Here is a 25,791-nt window from a genome sequence, read left to right as displayed (position 1 = left end):
CGAAACGCGTTCAAGTGTCGCGTCAGACTAGATATAAAAATGAATTTTGGAGAACTGATTTTTCAATTACCATCAACAGTGAAAAGAACCATAAGAAATATTGAGAAAATTCGTGTTAGAATTATTAATCTTACTTTTTCGGTCATATTTAATAATATATGTCTACAGGAAAGACTGCTACCAATATATATATATATATATATATATATATATATATATATATATATATATATATATATATATATATATATATATATATATATATATATTGTGACGATAATCTCTTTCAAGAGAGATTGAGCCTGCTCTTCCCTGCATAATTACGTCAAAATACAAGATACTATATACAAGATACGTTCACCAAGTATCGCCAAACGTTTTGCCCAGAGAGCAAATCGTACCCAGCACACCTGGCCACCGCCGTAACCAGCTAACTGCTCATCCTCTGCCTGCCTGTTGCTGATTGGCTGGTGTCTCGTCGCACCTGCCCTCCGCCACCACCACAAGTCGACGTCTGGGCTGCAGTGCGCCAGTCTCGTCAGAATACCTCAGTGCTCAATGCAGTTGACATCTCTCGCTGGTAGACTAAGCCTTGGCTTTCGTGTACTAAGGGAGGTGGCAGCTCGAAGCCAGTATTCCAGCACTCATATTTTATTTTGCTATCACTGTAACTTATTTGTCTTAGCGTAACTTTTCATTTGCCAGTGATTATCCATGTTATTTTGTTTGTTGACTTGTCCTGCATATTTTTATGAGATTGCCTTTATTCATGTCTTGTTTTTCTAGAGTAATTAAAATTTCATTGTTTATATACTTGTGTTTTGTGTGTCTTCCCATTACCTTACCACAGACGAAAGGACCAACTTTTCTCTTTTTTTTGATTATGTGACGAGGCCCTGCCCCTAGCTTTTGAAACAGCCGAACACCAACGCTTTACCGTCACAATATATATATATATATATATATATATATATATATATATATATATATATATATATATATATATATATATATATATATATATTATATATATATATATATAATGTGTGTAAATCACGAAAATGAAATGATAAAGCTATCCATTTCATTATGAATGAGTTATTTTGTTTTAATTTGAGTTAAAAGCGTCAATGGAGACTGTCCTCAGAATAAACCCACTACTATGTAACCCCGCCCCCCTTCAAATTACCTGGGAAAGTTATCTAGATATGGGTGATGGTCTGAAAACTTATTACGGTTCCAGTTATAGTCTACATTTAAACTGGGAAGTGAACCTTTGTCTCATAACTTGAGAATAATCTCTGTTAAAATTTCTTGTATTACAAATCGTTGCTTAAAAATATATAAAAATTGTATATATGCTGAAAACATTTTCTTTCAAAAATTTGGTTTTCTGTAAACGGAATTAAGTCGAAGAATTATATAGTTTTTGAATTCCATATTTCACATTATTGTCAATAATACAACGTATTAACATAATGAAACATAAGGAAACCTAACCTTACCTAATCAATCCTTAACCTATAGTAACTTTAACCTAACCTTACCATGGATAGAGAGTAGATAATGGCACTAATTACGTAGTCGTTCTCACTCCATACCTGTGAGCGTATTTCCTCCTTGACGACACCTTGGTCATTGGTGCGACCAGCTCTCATTGTCGTTCAGAAACTTGCGTCAGAAAACAGCAGAGGAAAACAGAAGTGAACAAAAGAAGAGACACAAAAGTGAACAAATAAAGACACAGAAGTGAACAAATAAAGACACAGAAGTACACAAAGAAAGACACAGAAGTACACAAAGAAAGACACAGAAGTGAACAAATAAAGACACAGAAGTGAACAAATAAAGACACAGAAGTACACAAAGAAAGACACAGAAGTACACAAAGAAAGACACAAAAGTAAACAAAGAAAGACACAGAAGTAAACAAAAGACAGACACAGAACTGAGAGAGAAAGATATACATACACAGCCAGAGAGACATAGCTGTATGATCACTTCCCATAAATGGACCTCAGTTATGGAGAGACATGAAGGGGGTCGTAACACCCGCCTGAAATTCGATGAACTCATCAGATAACAAGTTTCAACAAATTAAATTAATTATGCATGCAAATTACAATATATCAGTCAAGAGTCAAGACATACACTTACACAGAGAGGTGTAGCCATCTTATCAGTGGGTGTACACGTAGAGTTTATTGTAGATCTGCACTATGTGTTCAGTCCTTAAGTATGCCGCTGGGACCTTGATAACCCTCCAAAGGTTGATAGATCTTTATAACCTTCCAGAGGTTAATAGACCTTGATAACCTTAAAGAGGTTGATAGACCTTGATAACCCTTCAATTAAATAAATTGTCAATGTATATTCCTTACTAAATTCAACAAGGTTAGATTGGGTTTAATATATATATATATATATATATATATATATATATATATATATATATATAAATATATATATATATATATATATATATATATATATATATATATATAATAATAATAATAATAATAATAATTTTAATTTTTTTTAAATAATTTTTTTATAATAATTTTTTAATTTTTTATATAATTCAATAAAATATTCATTTTATTGAATTATATCGCTGTTTATCGGTAAAGTTTTCCACAGCTACGATCAGCTGATCCAATATCAACAAAAGTCATGAACTGAATTTCACCAACGTATATATGTAATTGATCTAACGTCACTTAGGTTCAATGATATACTCAGCGGAAAAAACCGTCTGTTATTACCTAGAGTACGTTATTATGACGTAAAATAACGTCGGGAATGTTTCAATTAAATAGGAAAGCAGAATAAAATACAGTGAATTATATGCCAAGTTTATATCATCCGGCGCTAGGTGGCGCGCGGATCACTTGCCGAGGGACTTGGCTAGAGAGCGAGGCCATCTTTATCTGTGTCCGGGAGCTGGCGGTGTTATCGTCTGTAATATGGACCATCCGAGCATTATCGGAGCTCAGACTTTGCTGCCAGCTTCATCTTCATTGTGAGCCCCGTGTCCGGTTGGCTAAGTACCCCACAAATACCTTGTTGTGGCCATAATATTGTGTTTTTTGGGTGTCCAACCGTTAAGCTGAATGAAGATCAAAAAACACCAGTGTGTTTTCCATGCCCAGTCAACTCCATTTTCAATTTGTATTTGTGGAACTACACACAATTATATAGAAATTATATAATATTAATTTTGCAGCTTGGAGTTATCTACGAGAGAAGATAACTCTTATTTCTAATTTTCTAATAACTACTTCTAATAATCTTCTAATAACTCTAATTTTCCTGTTTAGGTCATAGGTAGTTTTAGCATTATTGATTTTACCCACAAAAAGGTGTGTAAGGGAATTACTCCAAATAATATTTAGAAATTTTTACAGTCCACTTCTCTAATTTTATTTAAATAAATTATTTAATTCATGATCATATCAGATTATATATTGGAGAAGTTTCCCCTACAGTGATAACCCTCCGAAGATTGACAGACCTTGATAACCCTAAAGAAGTTAATAGACCTTGATAACCCTAAAGAAGTTAATAGACCTTGATAACCCTAAAGAAGTTAATAGACCTTAATAAACATAGGTTAATAGATCGTAATAATCCTCTAGAGGTTGATAGATCGTAAGCCCAGCATCAATAAGACAAAGCAAGCATGTTCTATTCTACACGTTAAACAGACAATTATGTCTTGTGCCTCTTCTGGTGCCCAACCAGCTCCACCTCCCAATTTGACAAGCGTCAAATTTGAAGTGGGTTTTGCCTGAGTGGAAACATAAGACTCAACGTAACCCATCTGACCTATCGTCCTAAGAAACATGAATATTGCGGTGCCTTTAAATCCTTTTGCGTCGGCTATGCATCGAAATGTTGACACTTGTTACTGTTAAGCTGTGGTGTGGGGGCTAGGCTGTGGTGTGGGGCTAGGCTGTGGTGTGGGGGCTAGGCTGTGGTGTGGGGGCTAGGCTGTGGTGTGGGGCTAGGCTGTGGTGTGGGGCTAGGCTGTGCTGTGGGGCTAGGGTGTGGTGTGGTGTGGGGGCTAGGCTGTGGTGTGGGGCTAGGCTGTGCTGTGGGGCTAGGCTGTGCTGTGGGGCTAGGGTGTGGTATGGGGGCTAGGCTGTGGTTTGGGGTTAGGCTGTGGTGTGGAGCTGGGCTGTGGTGTGGAGCTGGGCTGTGGTGTGGGGCTAGTCTGTGGTGTGGGGCTAGGCTGTGGTGTGAGGCTAGGCTGTGGTGTGGGGCTAGGCTGTGGTGTGGGGGCTAGGCTGTGGTGTGGGACTAGGCTGTGGTGTGGAGCTAGGCTGTGGTGTGAGGGCTAGGCTGTGGTGTGGGGGGCTAGGCTGTGGTGTGGAGCTAGGCTGTGGTGTGGGGGCTAACCTGTGGTGTGGGGGCTAACCTGTGGTGTGGAGGGCTAGGCTGTGGTGTGAGCTAGGCTGTGGTGTGGGGCTAGGCTGACCGGACTCTACATCCACAATAACATAGTTGAACAGCGTCTTCCCCGCGACCCAAAGGAACTATCAACTCTGCCAAATAATGCTAAGATTAGACAGTTATCGTGTCCAGCATTTTGTCTAGCCCTAAATATTATTGCCCAGGTAACCTGTTCTGTTGATTAGACAATGTGGAGTGTGTGGCCAGGTAAAGTTCGTACTACACGATAACATCTTCACTACCACAATCCGGTTTTGTTCCCCCGGTGGAGGAGTGAATACTTCCCGCTGCCACAACTGGCACTTATGGCACCAGTGCCGCCACACACGCCCTCATCAACCTCACCCTTCTCTCCATTTTCAACCTCACCCTTCTCTCCATTTTCAATTGTCTAACCACAAACGTACAAACCCAAGCAACCCACCTAACCTATCGAGGCCGATCCTAGAAAACAGTCAGTATTTCGGGGCTTTTTAACCGATTGATTCCGAAAACAAGCAAAATGTAAGCCATTGAGAGGACGGGGTTGTTCCTCTTTAAGGCACGATAGTTCCTTCTTTTCTGCCGCTTTCTTTGGTTAATTGATTACTTACGTCACCTGTTTCTCTCAATTTAGTAACATGAGGCTGTAAGTAACCACGCCAATAGGTCCCGCCAGCAGTCAGGCAACAGGTCTAGCCGGCCTGACCAGCATCCTTAATGACTTAGACGTGCTGGTCGGCCTTGCTGGTGGTTCGACACGCCACGATTGATGGAGCAGACGGAGTTGACGGGAATTATGGGAGGCTGGAGGGGGAGAGGGTAGGGGTGGGTTGAGGGGGTAAGGGTAGGTTTAGGGGGTAGGGATGGGTAGAGGGGGGGAGGGGGGAGGGGGTAGGGGTAGGGAGTGATAATTCTTCATCCCCCAGCCACCAGTAGCCGCTGGTATTCGCCTCCCCTGGCAAATATTTTGACTCTACTTCACAGAATAATGAAATTAATGTATCCAGTTAATTTTTGTTAATTACTGGAGTTGCTTGCGTGTGTGACGCCAGTCTGTGTCGGTGCGGTTCACTATTGGTTTAGTGGGTTAAATTATTATTTTTTTTTTAGTGAGCATTTATGGGTTTTGGGGAAGAGGAAATGCTTCAGGTAACGGGAGTCTTATCTAAGGGAACGAATATATTTGGGAGATATTTTGCCTAAAATAGGAAATGCCTCTTGACTATTTTCTGCCTGGGCAGACTTCAACCACATAGGCGATATTCCAGCAACATTAAGTTAGTGTAATGTTACTTCCTCACATTAAACGACATGTTTTATGTGTGGAGGAAGACAGTATACTTAGTCTATGCTGTTTGTATTAGCTTAAAATATAATGGTAAGCAGACGATGAGTCGCGATAACGTGGCTGAAGAGTTGATGATTTACACGACTTGATAATGGTCCATGATGGACCGAAACGTCGTCGGTTCTTCATTTTCAGATGTGAGCGTTGGGTGGAAAGTTGACTTTCGATCTTCTAGACCAGCAAATCCTTATTTTACACATCCCTGGTTCACTATACCTTATCTCGAGATTATCTTGCAGTGGTTCTGGGGACCACTGTCTCCGCGGCCCGCTCTCTGATCAGGCTGCCCGGGGGGTGGTCTGGTCAACCAGGCTACTGCACGCCGCTGCTCGCAACCTGGCGTTTGAATAACAGCCTGGTTGATCAGGTATCCTTTGAATGTTTATCAAGTTCCCTTTTGAACACGGTGAGAGGTTATGCCCCTTGTGTTGAAGCCTCGGGGCCCTAATGTTCATGTGTAAATAACAATCGATTTAATTTTAGGTATGAAAGCTTACATTTATCATACAGAAGAGGGGGGGGAGGGGGACGATGGAGAAAAGTTACTAATAATACAAGATAATACAATATAAAATACAGCACCTATCACTAAGAGCGGCACGGGGCGTACCAGATAGGCGACAGCTCTGTAGTTAACCCGACGATGCGCACCCTATTTTCTGTCATTTTCAACCTTAATTGCCAATTACCGGATCGTCGATGAATTCCGGACGATGTCTGCTTTCCGTACCTATTCCTTGGCGATAATGGGAGGACCCCCCCCTCTACCACTGTCCTTCCCTCTCTCCCCTCCCCAGCGACCTATCGCGTGCCCTTACTCCGGACCCTTTAATTTACCCCTTTATCATTGGATATCGCTTGCGACCCCTTTCCCTGTACCCTCTTATTACCTACCACCACTTAGGAGGCTGTTTACGGGTCTGTCCATGGAGGTTCCGGACGGGGGTGAGGGAGACGGGCCCTCACCGTCTCTCTCCTAAACAATCATCGTTTTTTCTTCGCATTTATTTCATCACGTTTGTCTAGTTGTCATACTGCCTCACCTCTGTGTTTCGGTTCCTGGTGAGGTCAAACACGGTAGTGTCGCGTGAGTTAATGGTTTCCTGGTACCTGGGTGTTAGTCAGCTGTCACGGACTGCATCCTGGGGGTGGAGGTCTGGTCGAGGACCGGGCCGCGGGGACACTAAAGCCCCGTAATCATCTCAAGATAACCTCAAGATAGGAGAAGATAACTTCCATGTGTTCCCTCTTGCTCTGTTGCTCCTCAGTCGACACCACTCGTCACTGTTTCCTATGCTTATGACAATGTTATACGGTGTGATGCTGTCTCTTCTTGCTCTCTTTTGGTCTATAATGGCGCAGGCTTCACATTACCTAGCTTGTCCTCGTAGCTCACCTTGCTTGTCCTCGTAGCTCTCGTTCCTTCGTTCTCAGACGAAGGATTCAACCACCCTCGAGAATGTGGAATCTTTCTCACTCAACAAATCTAGACAATAAGTATCACTTGAATGCTTTTTCAAAGAAAATAGTTGAATGTGGTCTCATTATCTCTGATGATAAAACATGGGTTCTTGTTCCCCCAATTCTCTTCCCCATGATAACTATAATATTACTGGAGTCCCCCATGGCAAGATGCGAGTCTTGTAAATATCTTGGAATCGAAATCAATGATACAAATCTTAACAGCAACCGGTCTAACCTCTTGTGGGGTAAAGGATTTGTCATTAGCATAATATATGCCCGTGGCTCCTGTACGGCCTTTATACGATCTGTTACTGATTATCATCATGCCTTACATCTTGTTCATTTGTCCCACTAACCCCTTACAAGGCCTAGCTGTAGCACACCATGGTGCACTGTGCTCATCATTCTGGGTCGTCTAGGAACAGTTAGAATTGCTAACATGAGAAAGGAGCTAAAAATACTTTCTATTTACGAGAGTTCTACTTAATACTATGTTGTGGGAAGGTGAAGGACAGGCCCAATACGTGTGTAAGTGTATTATTAAACCCAATGTTCGCATGCACCTACATTCTTTTTTTTTCAAGGAGTACACAATGTTCTGCCACAGAACATTGTTTTCAGCACCTGGATAAAGGACACACAGTACTCAATTAGGTGAGTACACACACACACACACACACACACACACACACACACACACACACACACACACACACACACACACAAGAGGGGCCTCGTAGCCTGGTGGATAGCGCGCAGGACTCGTAATTCTGTGGCGCGGGTTCGATTCCCGCACGAGGCAGAAACAAATGGGCAAAGTTTCTTTCACCCTAAGTGCCACTGTTACCTAGCAGTAAATAGGTACCTGGGAGTTAGTCAGCTGTCACGGGCTGCTTCCTGGGGTGTGTGTGTGTGTGTGTGGTGTGTGGAAAAAAAAAAAAATAGTAGTTAGTAAAACAGTTGATTGACAGTTGAGAGGCGGGCCGAAAGAGCAAAGCTCAACCCCCGGAAAAACACAACTAGTAAACACACACACACACACACACACACACACACACACACACACACACACACACACACACACACACACACACACACACACACACACCCAGGGACCTAATAGCTGAGAGGACAGCGCTCTGTACTCGAAGTCCTACCACCGTGGACTCGTAATCGATCCCCGGTGATGGCAGAAACAAAATGAGCAGTTTCTTTGACTCTGATGCCCCTATTAAGTAACAGTAAATAGGTACCTGGGAGTTAGACAGCTGTTACGGGCTGCTTCCTGGGGGTGTGTGGGAAAAAAAATATTAGTAATTAGTAACAGTTGCCTGATTGACAGGTGACAGGCGGGCCGAAAGAGCAGAGCTCAACCCCCGCAAGCACAACTAAATGAATATAACTAGGTGAATACAACTACAGTAGATGAATACACACACACACACACACACAGGGAAATGGCTACTAGAGTTTAACACCAGTAAATGTAAAGTTATGGAAATGGGATCAGGTGACAGGAGACCAAAGGGACAGTACACAATGAAGGGGAACAGCCTACCTGTAACGATTCGAGAAAGAGACCTGGGAGTGGATGTGACACCTAATCTAACTCCTGAGGCACATATAAATAGGATAACGACAGCAGCGTACTCTACACTGGCGAAAATTAGAACTTCATTCAGAAACCTAAATGAGGAAGCTTTTAGGGCGCTTTACACTGCCTACGTGAGACCCGTCTTAGAGTATGCCGCGCCATCATGGAGCCCCCACCTGAAGAAACACATAAAGAAACTGGAGAAGGTTCAGAGGTTTGCGACGAGGCTTGTCCCAGAGCTACGAGGGATGGGATATGAAGAGCGGCTGAAGGAACTGAACCTTACGACACTAGAGAAAAGAAGGGAGAGAGGAGATATGATAGGGACATATAAAATACTCAGGGGAATTGACAAAGTGGAAATAGACGAAATGTTCACACGTAATAATAACAGAACGAGGGGACATGGGTGGAAACTGGAAACTCAGATGAGTCACAGAGATGTTAGGAAGTTTTCTTTTAGCGTGAGAGTAGTAGAAAAATGGAATGCACTTGGGGAACAGGTTGTGGAAGCAAATACTATTCATACTTTTAAAGCTAGGTATGATAGGGAAATGGGACAGGAGTCATTGCTGTAAACAACCGATAGCTAGAAAGGCGGGATCCAAGAGTCAATGCTCAATCCTGCAAGCACATATAGGTGAGTACATATAGGTGAGTACACAATATACGTTCCTACCATAGGTAACCCCCCCCCCCTACCCTAATCATACATACATTATTATTTATAGGCTTGATCCCAGCCACCCTCACGCCGCCTAACACAATCTTCCTAATACTTGGCGCTGTCACCACGACCCCACCTGGGTCACCACGACCCCACCTGGGTCACCACGACCCCACCTGGTGCACCACGACCCCACCTGGGTGCACCACGACCCCACCTGGGTCACCACGACCCCACCTGGGTCACCACGACCCCACCTGGGTGCACCACGACCCCACCTGGGTGCACCACGACCCCACCTGGGTCACCACGACCCCACCTGGGTTCACCACGACCCCACCTGGGTGACCACGACCCCACCTGGGTGCACCACGACCCCACCTGGGTCACCACGACCCCACCTGGGTTCACCACGACCCCACCTGGGTGCACCACGACCCCACCTGGGTCACCACGACCCCACCTGGGTTCACCACGACCCCACCTGGGTCCACCACGACCCCACCTGGGTGCATCACGACCCCACCTGGGTCACCACGACCCCACCTGGGTGCACCACGACCCCACCTGGGTGCACCACGATTCCACCTGGCCACACTCACCCTGGCACAGAGCCAGGCGCAAGACAACTCCCAAGATATGCAGTTTTAATGTGTCGTTTGGGATGAGGTGATTACATGTTTCCGGTGAGGTGTGAGACGTTGACACTTGAGAATGGCGCACCAGGAGGGAGGGAAGGAGGAGAGAGAGAGAAGACACACTGATCACGAGAACACAGAGCTGGTAAGGAAGACACACAAACACACACAGACACATTAATGCCCAGGAGAGAATCTCCAGCCCCCCCCCCCCCCTCCCCCCCACCACAAAAACCAGGACCCGTGTTTGGCGACGGTGTGATGGTTCCGCACGATAACTCACACACACACCAAGTCCACTAACGATCACACCGATGCACTATCACAAAAAAAAAGAACCCACCCCCACAGCAGGGTCCGGCAGCGTCGGTGCTAATGGTCGGGACAAGACAACTACCACCGCAGGACGACGCACCAAAGCAACACTTATACAAACCTCAAGGAGGAAAAAAAAAGCCATGACTAACTCAAAACATTTTTAGCTGGCGTCTTTGTAGCGTTTGATGCGGTAATATATATTCACACCTTTCAGCGGCGCCTTTTACTTGCTTGTCTTTACTTTTAGTAGATATATGGTCTTCTAATTTCAAGGATGCGTCGTATGATTTAAGTGTCGTCACACTAACTTCCATGCGACGCCTCCGTAGCTTACATGCGACGCCTCCGTAGCTTACATGCGACGCCTCCGTAGCTTACATGCGACGCCTCCGTAGCTTACATGCGACGCCTCCGTAGCTTACATGCGAGGCCTCCGTGGCTTACATGCGACGCCTCCGTAGCTTACATGCGAGGCCTCCGTAACTTCCATGCGATGCCTCCGTAACTTTCATGCGACGCCTCCTTAACTTCCAGCGACGCCTCCGTAACTTACATGCGAGGCCTCCGTAACTTCCATGCGATGCCTCCGTAACTTTCATGCGACGCCTCCTTAACTTCCAGCGACGCCTCCGTAACTTACATGCGAGGCCTCCGTAACTTCCATGCGATGCCTCCGTAACTTTCATGCGACGCCTCCTTAACTTCCAGCGACGCCTCCGTAACTTACATGCGAGGCCTCCGTAACTTCCATGCGATGCCTCCGTAACTTTCATGCGACGCCTCCTTAACTTCCAGCGACGCCTCCGTAACTTACATGCGAGGCCTCCGTAACTTCCATGCGATGCCTCCGTAACTTTCATGCGACGCCTCCTTAACTTCCAGCGACGCCTCCGTAACTTACATGCGAGGCCTCCGTAACTTCCATGCGATGCCTCCGTAACTTTCATGCGACGCCTCCTTAACTTCCAGCGACGCCTCCGTAACTTACATGCGAGGCCTCCGTAACTTACATGCGATGCCTCCGTAACTTCCAGCGACGCCTCCGTAACTTACATGCGACGCCTCCGTAGCTTACATGCGATGCCTCCGTAACTTCCATGCGATGCCTCCGTAACTTTCACGCGACGCCTCCTTAACTTCCAGCGACGCCTCCTTAACTTCCAGCAATGCCTCCGTAACTTCCAGCGAAGCCTCCATAACTTCCAGCGACGCCTCAGTAACTTCCATGTGACGCTTCCATAACTTCCATGTGACGCTTCCATAACTTCCATGCGACGCCTCCTTAACTTCCAGCGACGCCTCCTTAACTTCCAGCAATGCCTCCGTAACTTCCATGCGACGGCTGCGTAACTTCCATGCGATGCATCCGTAACTTCCATGCAACACCTCCGTAACTTCCATCCGACGCCTCCGTAACTTCCATGCGACGCCTCCGTAACTTCCAGTTACGCCTCCTGTGCAGAAATGTGCTTCTCCGTCCTTGAAGCACGTTATTGCTACATGTCCTCACCGACTGAATTTTTCCCTGTACTCATCTAAATGTGCTTGTGGAGGTTCAGTTTTAGCTCTTTAGCCCCGCCTCTCAACCTGTAATCAACTGTTGTTCAGGTTTCCATCCCCATTAGGCTGTCGTAACTAATTTTAGAGCAGTGTAATGAGTTTACCTCGACTACTGCACTGGTTAATGAAGTTCATTTGTGGCCTACCCCGACACTTAACAAATTATGAGTTATGTTTATGGTTTATGCAGTCTAGCTCACAGTATTCTAGCACCATATTTTATCTGCATATTAACGTAACGTAAATGTGATTGGTCATATTGCTTGTTTTGCACACGTTGTATTAGAGCCAAGCCTGGATATTATTTTTTGTTTTGTAAATTGTTTAAAGGAATGTTTCATAAGTAAAGTATTTTTAAATGTTTTTTTCTGTCTTATCTTACAGTTACCTCACAGTGAAGACAAATTGCAGTCTTAACTTTTTTTACCTTTTTTTTGCTTTTTGTTTGTTTTATGTGACAGGCATTCCATCTGCCCTAAAGAGACTGCATTAACATCCATTTTTCTCGTCATAATATATACGACAAAGATTTAAAAAAAAGGGTCATAATGAATGAAACTGAGAAACTGAAAAATATTTGCCAGTGACAAATATGGTTTATCCCCGGCCCCATTAGGCACAATAGCATTAACAAATGGTTTAATCCCCCATTAGGCACAATAGCATTAACAAATGGTTTAATCCCCCATTCGGCACAATAGCATTAACAAATGGTTTAATCCCCCATCCGGCACAATAGCATTAACAAATGGTTTAATCCCTCCTATCGGGTACAACAGTGGCATAAACCAATAAACGATAACATCAGGACAAATTTTGTTGGTTAACAAGGTGACAGCACCTGAGAACCTTGATTGCTAATTGCTAATTGTGATCACTTGTTCCCTCATGTCTTGCCCTCTGTCTTACTCCCTCTCTTTATCTCAATTTCTCTCTCCATATATATATATCCCTCCCTCTCTTTATCTCAATTTTCTTCTGCTTTATGTGTTGTTCTATGTCTCCTCCATTTTTTTCCTCTCTGTCTCTCTTTGCATCTTCCTCCTTTCCACTTCCATCTCTCGATCTACTTCACTCTTTCCTCCATGTTCCAATTTTTCTTCCTCCATCTCTCTATCGCCTCTTTCTTTAACCTCTCTCGTAAATCTCCCTCCCTCCTTCCCAATCTCCTCCATCTTCCTATCTCTCTCCTCCCCCCCCCCCCCCTCTCCCTTCTTCAACTCGGCAACGGTAAGTGTAGACGTAAAACTAATACACAGATATATTAAGTTATTGATTAGAAACTAACAAGAACTACATGACATGTTTACTCCATTAATGTAAGTAATTTATTGGACCTCCGCCCATCCCCTTCTACCAGGCCTGCCCCTCCCCTCTGCCCTCCCCTAGTCTACCCCTCCCCTCTGCCCTCCCCTAGTCTACCCCCTCCCCTGTACCTCTTACCCCTCCCCTTTTCCCCCCCTGCCCTCCTTCCCTCTACTCCTTACTCCCACCCACACGTTACGTTCCCTACCCCCTTACCCCTTCCCCCTTCCCCTGTCTACATCCGTAAAATTTTGCCCTTCATTCCCCCTACCCCCATCATTCTCCCCTCCTAGCCCTCGTCCCCCAGCATTCCTTCCCCCTCCCCTATCCATCCTACCTTAATGCTTCCTCTCCTACCCACACAATCCTGTACAATTCTGTATTTAACATAAGTGTAGATTGTGTGAAGGGCTTTGTGGTCTGAGTGACAGCCAATAACATAATACACCAATAAGCTATTTCATAGTAATCTACTCTCAAGTTTGGTACATCTCTAATGACGTCAAATTGTCAGTCGAAAGTTGAGAGAAAATGTTATGTGAAAAACTTCAAACTTAGAGAGAAGTGTGCAGCTTATTTCATTGACATTGTAACACAAAGTACGATTAGGAAGCCCACTTGATATAATGAGTGAGAGGTGACCATTGTCTTTTTTTATTTTTGGCAGGGATATTCCTGCGCGGGCCCTAAGCCTCTGGCTGGCCCACTAGACCATTGTCGTGGTGTTCTCTGGTGTATTATAACCAAGCCTCAGTCCTGCAGAATAACCTGGCAAGGATTTATCCAGCATTTATAGTGTCCACTTACGAAACCTGTACATCTTTCATTCATCATGACACAACCATGGTATTAAGCAGTTTATGAGCTTCGAAGCACTACGAGAATGTCTATAACAATGTTAACCTTGGGTTGTGATGTTTCGACGCTTGTAAACTGTTTAGTAAATGCAGAATAAGCCGCCGCGATTGTGAAAAGATGCACAGGCTTCGTGAGTGTTCACACACGTGCTTGTCGAGTCCTGGTCCTGCTCGTAATACCTGGTCTTTATACCTGGTCTTTATACCTGGTCTTTAAACAGGTAACATTGTCACAATAGTTTGTCGTCTTTTGTGCAGAGTATGACAGCCCTTGATGAAGCTCTTCTTCAGTGACTGTGTGTGTAATGGAGGTAAAATGAATTTATTAGTTGTCAAAGATGTTTCGTATATAGAATCATATCCTCTTATGTTTCACGTGCCTGGTGTGTGTGTGTGTGTGTGTGTGTGTGTGTATGTGTGTATGTGTGTGTGTGTGTGTGTGTGTGTGTGTGTGTGTGTGTGTGTGTGTGTGTGTGTGTGTGTGTGTGTGTGTGTGAAGGTACCCACGTGAGCCTTCACAGTCTATAGTGTTATATAAGATGCAATCCAGTTAGGTACTTCTGAGATCCTTCCTTATTGTGGATATCCATGGTGTGGTTGGTAGGATAACCAACCGTCTCGCTCTTTTGAGGGCTGAGTTCGAGTCTCCGATAATCCAAGTGAATGAAACGTTGTTATATGTTTGCTGATGAGTCTTGAAGGTGTACTGAGCCTCTGTAAGGCAGGTGTGCTGTCACTTGCTTTATTGATATGTTTATCATTTTCGTCCACTAATGTAACGCTTAAAAGGATTCGAATAATTTCAGTGTCTGCAGGAGAGGCTTAACTACGCACCTGTAAATGGACTAGCTTGTTACCGTTCAGAGATCCATACGACAGCTCGCAGTAGATAAGGAGAGGATTAGTATGCTGAGTATGATTGATGTAGTGGTTCGCAGTGGGTGTGTAGCGTGGAGGGTGCTCAGGGTGGTACACTAACATCTTGTGACCAACTCCCAATATTACTGGTTTCGTCTCATGAATATTACACTCACTTATCCACTTAAGAGTCTTGTGTTGCTGAAGTCTGAAAGTAGGTGATGACAGTTGCTGGTTTTCGTCCAAGGTCACGCCCCTAGAGATGTTCTTGGGGTATATTATTATTACGTGTTAAAACCCGGAGCGCAAGTGTAGTAGTAAGTCTTACGATAGACTCACTGTTAGAATGAAGGTTCAACTTTTTTTTTTTGTCTTTTCTATACATGTAGTGTGGATATTCAAATATGACGCGCATAGCTCTGGTTTGTGTTTAACGTTACCAAAGGTTCTTGAGATCGTCAGGGAGAGAAGTCAATATGAGTTCTGATGATATGTGACTTTGTACATATTTGACTTACCTTTTATGTACATTTAACACACATTAAACATTTTTATGTACATTTAACACACATTAAACATTTTTATGTACATTTAACGCGACGCATTTCTTTTAATGTGTCAAGTTGTCATCATAAGTACCAAACCAGTATGATCATATAGCTTTCAATTGTCCCTTGTTACATTTGTCAACAAGGTTGCTGCTCTGATGCTTGTGATACAGAGAGCTGCACGGAACACCTCGCTGGTGCTCCAGCTGTATAACACTGCATGTGGAGTCACACAACCACCAGGTATCCAAAGGTATCTATGATCAAATATTGCGGCTATATACACCGGGGTTCCAACCCTCGTGTCCGAGCTCCCCAGGCCCACGCCCCCGGCCCCGCACCCGTCACCCTGCAAAGTTAATTGAGACTAGTCCTTAGCGCCTGGCCTCCAACCTTGGATAGATATCCTCTTTTTCATAGAATAAATGCTATCAAAATTGTTTCTATCCAAATAAATGGCATTGTATACATTTAAATGGCATTTAATACATTTAAATGGCATTTAATACATTTAAATGGCATTTAATACATTTAAATGGCATTTTATACATTTAAATGGCATTTAATACATTTAAATGGTATTTAATACATTTAAATGGCATTTAAATGGTATTAGAAGGCTTCTCCGTCTGCGGCGAGGATAACACCGACAAGTGTTGAGTTGCACACACACACAGGAACCAGACGCAACACCCCAGGACCTTCACCAACAACAACAACAACAACACTCACCCTCAAAGGAAACCACCATAAAAGTTTACAACCAACACTATTAACACCATCGATTGGCATCAAGGAAAACCTCGGGGTGGCTCCAGCCTCTTACTGTTATACTTGACGATTGTGTGTTGTGACAGCTGTCATCTTCCCTGCTGGTATATCCGGTATATACGCCATTTCTAGTATAACATTGGTATACTTAGTAAAATAGTACGTAACATTTTTAAATTAAAATAGGCGACGTTACCTTCAATAAAGTCAGCTGTAAACTTGTTAACTCATCAAGGGGGCCTCGTAGTCTGGTGGATAGCGCGCAGGACTCGTAATTCTGTGGCGCGGGTTCGATTCCCGCACGAGGCAGAAACAAATGGGCAAAGTTTCTTTCACCCTGAATGCCCCTGTTACCTAGCAGTAAATAGGTACCTGGGTGTTAGTCAGCTGTCACGGGCTGCTTCCTGGGGGTGGAAGCCTGGTCGAGGACCGGGCCGCGGGGACACTAAAGCCCCGAAATCATCTCAAGATAACCATCACTGATGAGCACTTGTTGACCTTTTCAGCAATAGTCTAGATAAAGTGGACAAATTTGCAGACGAGGAGTCACAATAACGTGGCTGAATTATGTTGACTTTTTATAGGTATAGATTATAGAGATATTGACCAAAGCCCAACCAACTTGCAGACGACGGGTCACCATCACGTGACTGAAGATATGATGACCAGACCACCCGTCAGAAGATGGAGAAAAGACCACGTTTCGGTCCGTCCTGGACCATTAGCAAGTCGTGTGTGACACACGACTTTTAATAGTGGTCCAGGATGGGCCGAAACGTGGTCCTTTCTTCATCTTCTGATGCGTAGTTTTGGTCGTCAATACTGCCGTCTCTTCTACGGTGTCTCGCACACATGAAGGTCAAACTCTCCACTACTTGGCTGTGATTAATTGCAATATCAGGTTAATAATACAATGATACAATGATACAGTGATACAGTTGGCACCAGCATTACCTGCTGTGATGTTTCCTGTGATGTTTACATCACGTGATCTTTACATCATGTTGTATTGTCATTTTATTTCTTCTATTTTGTTTATGATTTTCGGTGTTTAATGACGGACGGTTGGGCACTGTTCGTGCACTTTTTTAATCAATTTCCTCATCTTTGTTCTTATATCCCAGTTCCTTGTTCTTATATCCTAGTTCCTTGTTCTCATATCCCAGTTCTTTGTTCTCATATTCTAGTTCCTTGTTCTCATATCCCAGTTCCTTGTTCTTATATCCTAGTTCCTTGTTCTCATATTCCAGTTCTTTGTTCTCATATTCTAGTTCCTTGTTCTCATATCCCAGTTCCTTGTTCTCATATCCCAGCTCCTTGTTCTCATATCCCAGCTCCTTGTTATCATATCACAGCTCCTTTTCCTCGTATCCCAGATCCTTGTTCCCATATCTCAGCTCCTTGTTTTCATATCCCACTTCCTTGTTCTCATATTCCACCTATTATCCTCGTATCCCATCTCCTTATTTTCATATCCCAGCTACTCTTCCTCATATCCCAGCTCCTTGTCCTCATATCCCAGCTCCTTGTACTCATATCCCAGCTCCTTGTCCTCATATCCCACCTTGTCCTCATATTCCAGCTCCTTGTTCTCATATCCTAGCTTTTTGTCCTCATATCGCAGCTCCTTGTCCCCCATATCCCAGCTCCTTGTCCTCATTTCCCAGCTCCTTGTCCCCCAAATCCCAGCTCCTTGTCCTCGTATCCTAGCTCTTTGTCCTCATATCCCAGCTCCTTGTCCTCCCATATCCCAAGTGGTACATAGTGATAATTATTTACTATCACTATGTAATTAACTTTACTATGTCGCCAACTATCATCACGGCGTCTGAGCCAGTGTCCTCACAACACACGACGCTGGCGGGACCAAGGAGCCAGAGTTCAACCCCCCGCAAACACAACTAGGTGAGTACACTTGGGTTCCTCTTTACCGAGTTCAGGCATCAACCACCTCATTGTTATAACCCGTCCTCAGAGTAAACCCGTTATCATGAGAAACTATACTCTTCCCCCCCTCCCCCAACCCGTCATATCATTTGGATGTCTGGTGAGATGTGTGGATCTAGAGATGTGTGGTGGTCTGGAAGCATATTTCGGTTCCAGTAGTAGTCTAAACTGGCCAGTGAAGCTTTGTTCTAAACAGATAATATTTTCTTTATAACTTTATTGTATTACATATCGTTAGTTTAAAATAAAAAATTTAAATGCTAAAAATGTTTTCTTTGAAGAATTTTGTTTTCTGTAAATTAAATTCTCGGGTACACTGAAATAATTGAAAAATTCCATATTTTACATTATCATCAGTAATACACCACATTAATGAAACCAAATGTAACGAAACCTAACCTGTGCAGACGAGGAGTCACAATAACGTGGCTGAAATATGTTGACCAAACCACACATTAGAAAGTGAAGGGACGACGACGTTTCGGTTCGTCCTGGACCATTCTCACAATCGACTTGAGAATGGTCCAGGACGGACCGAAACGTCGTCGTCCCTTCACTTTCTAGTGTGTGGTTTGGTCAACAAACCCAACCTGCTCAAACCTTAACCTAAAGTAACCTTAACCAAACCTAACCATGGATAGAGAGCAGATAGTAGCACTAATTATGTAGTCATTCTCAATCCATTCCCTTGAGCGTATTTCCTCTCTAAGGACAAGTTGTATTGTTAAGTTGCTAGATAAATATATAATCCAATCAAGATCTGATCATTACAGAACAATTACTTTCAACACATCTGTAAATAATAGTCTTGATTTAGTGACTGATTTCCTGAAGGGGAAAATTAAATCTTGTATTTAGAGTTTGCTTAAAATTAAAAATTGTCCACCACATTGTGGTTTCGTGGTCGAGTTATTCAGTATTATTCATCACTTGTCAGTTAGGGGACTTGTGTATTTCTTGAAGCTTGAAATAACTACAAGGTCGAGCACTCAAAAGCTGATTAAGCAAAGTTATTAAACCATGACGTTTGAGCTTTTCTCTAATTGGGTAGTGGAGTGAAGCAAGTGGTGGAGGAAGTGAAGGTTGAAGGTCAGGTTGGCCACACATGTGCACATGATGCTCGGGTATGCAGATAATCTGTGTGCACATAGTTTGATGGCCCAAAAGCCCCATAAAACTAATGCTTGACATGTGAGGAATATGGAACTGAATATAACTTTCAACAGTGACAAGTTACCTCTCTTTCCTTCAGCTGAATGTTTTGCAGAACTAATCAACTTTGCATTTCTTAGGAGAACTATGCAAGATAAATTACACTGTAACATAATTATTGTCCCTAGGAAGTAAGTCTCATTTTTTAATTGCTTATATCACCAAGGTATAGAAAATGGACGACTCGTTATCTAAAGCTGTGACCAACTGTCACGTTGACAAACTGTCGCAGCTCTAAATAAGAAGTCTGTTGCACACAGACTGCACCTCCTGGTACACAGTGGTGATGGTGTACACACACACACACACACCAGTCACCAAGTACTGAGTGGTGATGGTGTACACACACACACCAGTCACCAAGCAAGAACACTTGTGTTCCACAAGAACACACTACTCAGCCCTAATAACTCCCCACCCCCCTAGACTTGGGAGAATGTTGTCGTTGTGCAACAAGTGAATGAATCACCCATTCAGGTCCAGGAGGTCACCCATTTATCACTTAATGACCCCTCATTCAAATTACTCAAGAAGTCATACCATTATCAATACAGTTTAACTTTAACCTTTGTTGTAAGTGACTGGTCTGGCTCACAGTCTCGGAGACCAGTTATGGGGCACAGGAACCACTAGGAAATGTTCCTTCTGGCGACATCATTGTTCGCCTTCAATTATATGTTCCAGATGATGTGACGCATTGATGTTCCTGGCGATGTGACGTATTAATGTTACTTATAATATGAGCTAGTATTGTTCTCAATAGTCCCTAGTGGCGCAAGTGGTAACATAATCGCCCTGAACCTTCCGAGCGAATTGCCCTGAGTTCGAGATCTGACCAGGGAGGATTGACTGGGCGCAAATACTCAACTGTTCGCCCCTGTTCACTCAGAGGTAATCTGGGACCTGATTGGTAACTGCCTAACGGGTCTTGTTCCAAGGGGAGGGGGGGGGGGAGGAGAGGGGGGAACTAGTAGGCTAAGGGTTACCATGAGCCAAGAGGAAGGTCAGCTCTCAGCCTGCCAACAGGGGTCAAAGGTCATCTACTCCTGTGCATTACAACAACACAAAAGTTAAGTCTCACCAGATCACTTGCTCCACACCTCTCAAGACGCTCCACACCCAGTGTAAGCACAGCTCCACACCCAGTGTAAGCTCAGCTCCACACCCAGTGTAAGCTCAGCTCCACACCCAGTGTAAGCTCAGCTCCACACCCAGTGTAAGCTCAGCTCCACACCCAGTGTAAGCTCAGCTCCACACCCAGTGTAAGCTCAGCTCCACACCCAGTGTAAGCTCAGCTCCACACCCAGTGTAAGCTCAGCTCCACACCCAGTGTAAGCTCAGCTCCACACCCAGTGTAAGCACAGCTCCACACCCAGTGTAAGCTCAGCTCCACACCCAGTGTAAGCACAGCTCCACACCCAGTGTAAGCTCAGCTCCACACCCAGTGTAAGCTCAGCTCCACACCCAGTGTAAGCTCAGCTCCACACCCAGTGTAAGCTCAGCTCCACACCCAGTGTAAGCTCAGCTCCACACCCAGTGTAAGCTCAGCTCCACACCCAGTGTAAGCTCAGCTCCACACCCAGTGTAAGCTCAGCTCCACACCCAGTGTAAGCTCAGCTCCACACCCAGTGTAAAACTTGTAAACAACTCCAATACATATAAAATAATACAGATAAGAGATAAAATACAATGTTGGCACAATTTATGGAGATGAGCGCCGCGGAGAGGCTACTGCATGTGTCTGGATATGGTGTGATGGTGAGAGCGGCTTGTATATTTATACAATATACTGTATGGCCAGAGATGGTGATGTCACCTCACAACATACACGAAGCAGCTCATTGTGACTTCTTCCTCATGCCACACTCAACTATACATACCAGGATACATAACATACATATATATACATGAGGACACATACCAGGATACATTGGTTCAAAACATCAACAAAACCAGGCAGCAGTATACGTAAGACAGACTTACACATCTACTTCGGAACCTGTATATCTTTTATCAATCTGTGGCGCCCTTGTTGACGTATATTAAACAGTTTATGAGCTCCAGACCACTCCTGTTACTTGTTTACGGTTTGTTAAATGTAAACATGGCCGCCAAAGATTGAGGAATGATGTAGAGGTTTCTAAGCAGATGTGTAAATGCTTGTTTATTCCTATTTACACATCTGGTGGTGTGTAAATAGGATTTAATACATCACCTCAAAATTCCCCTCACTTCAAAGGGTGAGGGGATGACATAGGAAAGAAGGAGAAAAGAGAGAGGAGAGAAGCGAGGGAGAGAAGAGAGGGAAGACAAGGGGGGGAGACAAGAGAGAGAGAGAGAGAGAGAGAGAGAGAGAGAGAGAGAGAGAGAGAGAGAGAGAGAGAGAGAGAGAGAGAGAGTTTACAATTTTTTTAATTCCAAGTAATATCACTCTATATCCAGATACAAAATGTTGTGTAGCCTTGGTACATCCAGAGGCAACACCCAACACTTACTTACACAACTTCCTCAACACTGTGTTCCTTCTAGTGCTGATATATTTGTATTTGTTTTGACATGTCGACATAACCAATCCTCTCATAATGACTCGTCTCATATTTGAGAGGTTCTGGGATAGTTTCCCTCTTCAACGTATAGTCTATCCTGTGTGGCCTTGTCTCGACCGCTCCATTCTTATTAAATATATCCAACGTTGCCCTTATGATGAACAGTGCAATATGATGAGCAGCGCGCCCCATAGAAGCCAGGCTGCTCCACCCTACACCACACCGGCCTGTAATGTGATCGCCAGAGTACCGTTCTCTTTTTGTGAGCGTGTCGTAAAGATTAGCGTGTGTGTGTAGGGTGGAGACGACAGGCGCTACTCATGTCCAGTGAGGCTGGGGGGGGGGGGCGTCGCCTCTCACACCAATATCATAGTCGCCGGTCACAAGTTGGGTCACAGTAAACACACACGGGGTCACTACGGCAATACCAACACCGTGACCACGTTCTGAACGAGTTATCTCAGCTGTTTGTCACCAAAATAACTTGCGAGATCCAAAAAGGCCAAACAGGAACTAGACAGGAGTGGCAAGATATATCAGGCAGGCCGTCTCACACCAGCGGCAGGTTAGAAGTACACGGGATACTTCCCCTCTGACTTGCGTCTCCTCTTGCACCGCTCTTCTGCCTTATCACGAAATTGAAATACTGTCCCATTTTCTGTTTTGGGTCCTCTGGTAGGTTAGGACAGGGCACTTTAGTACGACAGTTTTTTTGACGTTGGGAAACCTTAGGAGGAGGAGTCGGTGCCTCACCGTACTATGCCCGGCCATGTGCGTAATAGTACACAGAGAGTGAAAGGGAGAATAACTCACCACAGCCAAGTCCACAAAGCTTCACATGAGCCTGTTTATCCTGGAGATTATCACACCACTCAACGATTAAATTAAATTTAAACTGGGATGTTAATGCCAGACCTCCTACAGGGCAATGTCACTCCCAAGTACTCCCTCAAGGTGGACGTTGAACCCACTTCAACACTAAGCCGGAGACTCGTGTTCAACGTAGAGCTGCTGGTACTTGCCTTAAATACCAATATTGGAGGAGAAAACTAATGTCGGACACACCCATCTTGTCAGGAGCGGTGGGCAGACTGCGCCTTCCTAGACTGCCAGAAAGTGTTTGACACAATCCAGCACATAGTAGATTGAGAAACAAATAAATAACTGGGAAAGGACTTGAATCGAAAGGCGAACATTTATGGAAGTAGAGGGTCGCTGTAACGGAAGAGACACCATGGGACCTATCATCTTTACAATATATCAGGATAACCTTCTGTAACCTAGACAAGGAAGCCTTCTGAAAGTTGTACACAACATATGTGACACTAACCTTGGTGTATGCAGCCCCAGCGTGGAACCTTCACCTGAAAATAAAAACCTTAACTAGAGACAGGACAAAGATATGCAACAAGTCTTCTACCGGAATTAGGAAAAATGAGCTAAATTAAGAGGCACAGATAATTGATCCCTCCTAACAGTGGACGAGCGGCGGAGCGGAGAGGCTTGGGAATTATATTCACAACTACTAGGAATCCATAACCAGGACAAAGTGAACAAATCCACAAGGGCCGTGACGAGGATTCGAACCTGCGTCCGGGAGCATCCCAGACACTGGTTCGACGAAGGTTCGAATCCTCGTCACGGCCCATGTGGATTTGTTCATTTGATGCATCACGTTAGTGTGATCTCTGTGTGTGGACAAAGTGGGTTAACTACCCTCTCTCCCCCCCCCCCCGACCCTCAACCCATCACCTCCCCCCCCTTCCTCTACCCCACTCCACCACCATCTTCTTGAGATTTTTGAGGTTATCTTGAGATGATTTCGGGGCTTAGAGTCCCGCGGCCCGGTCCTCGACCAGGCCTCCTATTTGTTACACATCCCCAGGAAGCAGCCCGTAGCCGCTGTCAAACTCCCAGGTACCTATTTACTGCTAGGTGATCAGGGGGCATCAGCGTGAAAGAAACTCTGCCTATTTGTTACCGCCTCCACCGGGGATCGAACCCCGGAACCTCAGGACTACGAATCCGAAGCGCTGCCCACTCAGCTGACAGGCCACCATAAACAAAACTGAAAAAGTAGAGAGGTTTGCAGCATGATCAGTGCCAGAACAATGAGAGTTAACATATGACGATAGGTTAAAGGAATTAGATCTCTCAACCCTAGAGGAAACAGAGAGAATATGATCATAACATAAAAAGTACTGAGGCACTCTGCGCTGTGTCGACATGGAAACTGCGCTCTGCGCTTCATTTGATTGTACCTGATTGTCCTGAACAAATTGTTTGAAGATATTTGAAATTTCCATGCAGGACTTTATTAACGATTCTATGTTCTGCGCAGGAATTTTATCCACACACACACGGCGGGTACTCGGATGGTCCTCATTTACACACACACACCGGACTTATTTTGTGTGTAATTTGTTCACTTGACATTAAGATATATTACCTTAATTTTTACAGTTGACACAATTGTTTATATAGAGTTTAGCACTGTGGACAACTATGATTTCTGTGTGTGTGTGTGTGTATGTGTGTGTGTGTGTGTGTGTGTGTGTGTGTGTGTGTGTGTGTGTGTGTGTGTGTGTGTGTGAGTGTGAGTGAAAGCAAAAAATAGTTAATAGTTACAGTTGATTGATTGACAGTTGAGAGGCTGGCCGAAAGAGCCAGAGGTCAACCCCCGCAAGACCAACTAGGTGACGACACACACACACACCACCCTGGTCGTGACACACAGCATGTACAACCATGGACCGAAGAGCTGGGCGGTGGAGTCTCATCTATTATAGTCTAGCTTCTCTGCTGACGAGGGTAGTGAGGGTGGGCATTGTGCTGCCCTGCGATGCCCTGCCATCACCGCTGACTGGCCCTCTCAGCTGTCAGCGTCCCTCATATCTGTCAGTCAACTTGGCTGACGTCTGGCGTGCGGGCATCAGCTGGACTTTGCACCTGTGTCACGAATTTGGCGTCGTGTTTTACCAGACGTAAAGCAGGAAAACTCCCTCTTGGGCTGGTCGGTCACGTACAGTCACGTACAGTTTAACGTGTTGGCAGGCACGTACAGGTTCACGTGTTGGCAGTTACGTACATGTCAACGTGTTGGCAGTCACGTACAGGTCACCAGCCTCGCTCGTGTCATGGTCCGGCAGGCAAACCGTCACAGGAGAATGACTGAGCCAAAATCGAAAGCAGAAATCGTTTTTCTTTCACATTTGGACTTCATTAACCGCGCTGTGTAATCTATCTGGTATATTATTACTCTATTATGCTCCACATTTTCTTATATTTGTGTGTTATACAAGAACACACGAGATTATAAATTATATATATATATATATATATATATATATATATATATATATATATATATATATATATATATATATATATCCTCAGGGAAGGAAATAAAGTGCCCTCAGACAAGCACACACACAAATAGGTGCTAAAAACTGTTGAAGAACCACAATCTTTAACCAACAACAAATAAAGTTGTAGAGTTAAACAAAAACTATCTGAAACAGATGTTGTGACCGGCACGTCGTCGCACAACCCGTCCTCCTAAGGTGTCCCAACGTCAAGAAAACGTACAGTGTAAAGTGCCCCTATCCCAACCTACCAGATGATCCAAAACAGAAAACGGGACAGTACGTCACTTTCGCGAGTCGCTTCCATTTTCTAGTATGACATTTGTTTGGCCTTATGTAACGCATACGTGCGTATG

At 44.3% G+C, this 25,791-nt stretch overlaps 1 long non-coding RNA gene across 1 annotated transcript in view; it reads left to right on the top strand.

Annotated features, from left to right (window-relative positions):
- The first annotated feature begins 2,907 nt into the window (after positions 1 to 2,907).
- Positions 2,908 to 25,791, top strand: part of LOC138365930 (uncharacterized) — a 69,435-nt gene continuing 46,551 nt past the window's right edge. The window contains exon 1 of the long non-coding RNA XR_011229075.1: positions 2,908 to 3,022. This is a non-coding gene — a long non-coding RNA (uncharacterized lncRNA). The remainder of the gene's footprint in view (positions 3,023 to 25,791) is intronic.

The sequence above is a fragment of the Procambarus clarkii genome, chromosome 18 (assembly GCF_040958095.1).
Source record: "Procambarus clarkii isolate CNS0578487 chromosome 18, FALCON_Pclarkii_2.0, whole genome shotgun sequence".
NCBI classification, from domain to species: Eukaryota; Metazoa; Arthropoda; class Malacostraca; order Decapoda; family Cambaridae; genus Procambarus; species Procambarus clarkii.
Note: the sequence above shows the minus strand (reverse complement) of the source record. Positions and strands in the feature narration are given on the sequence as shown.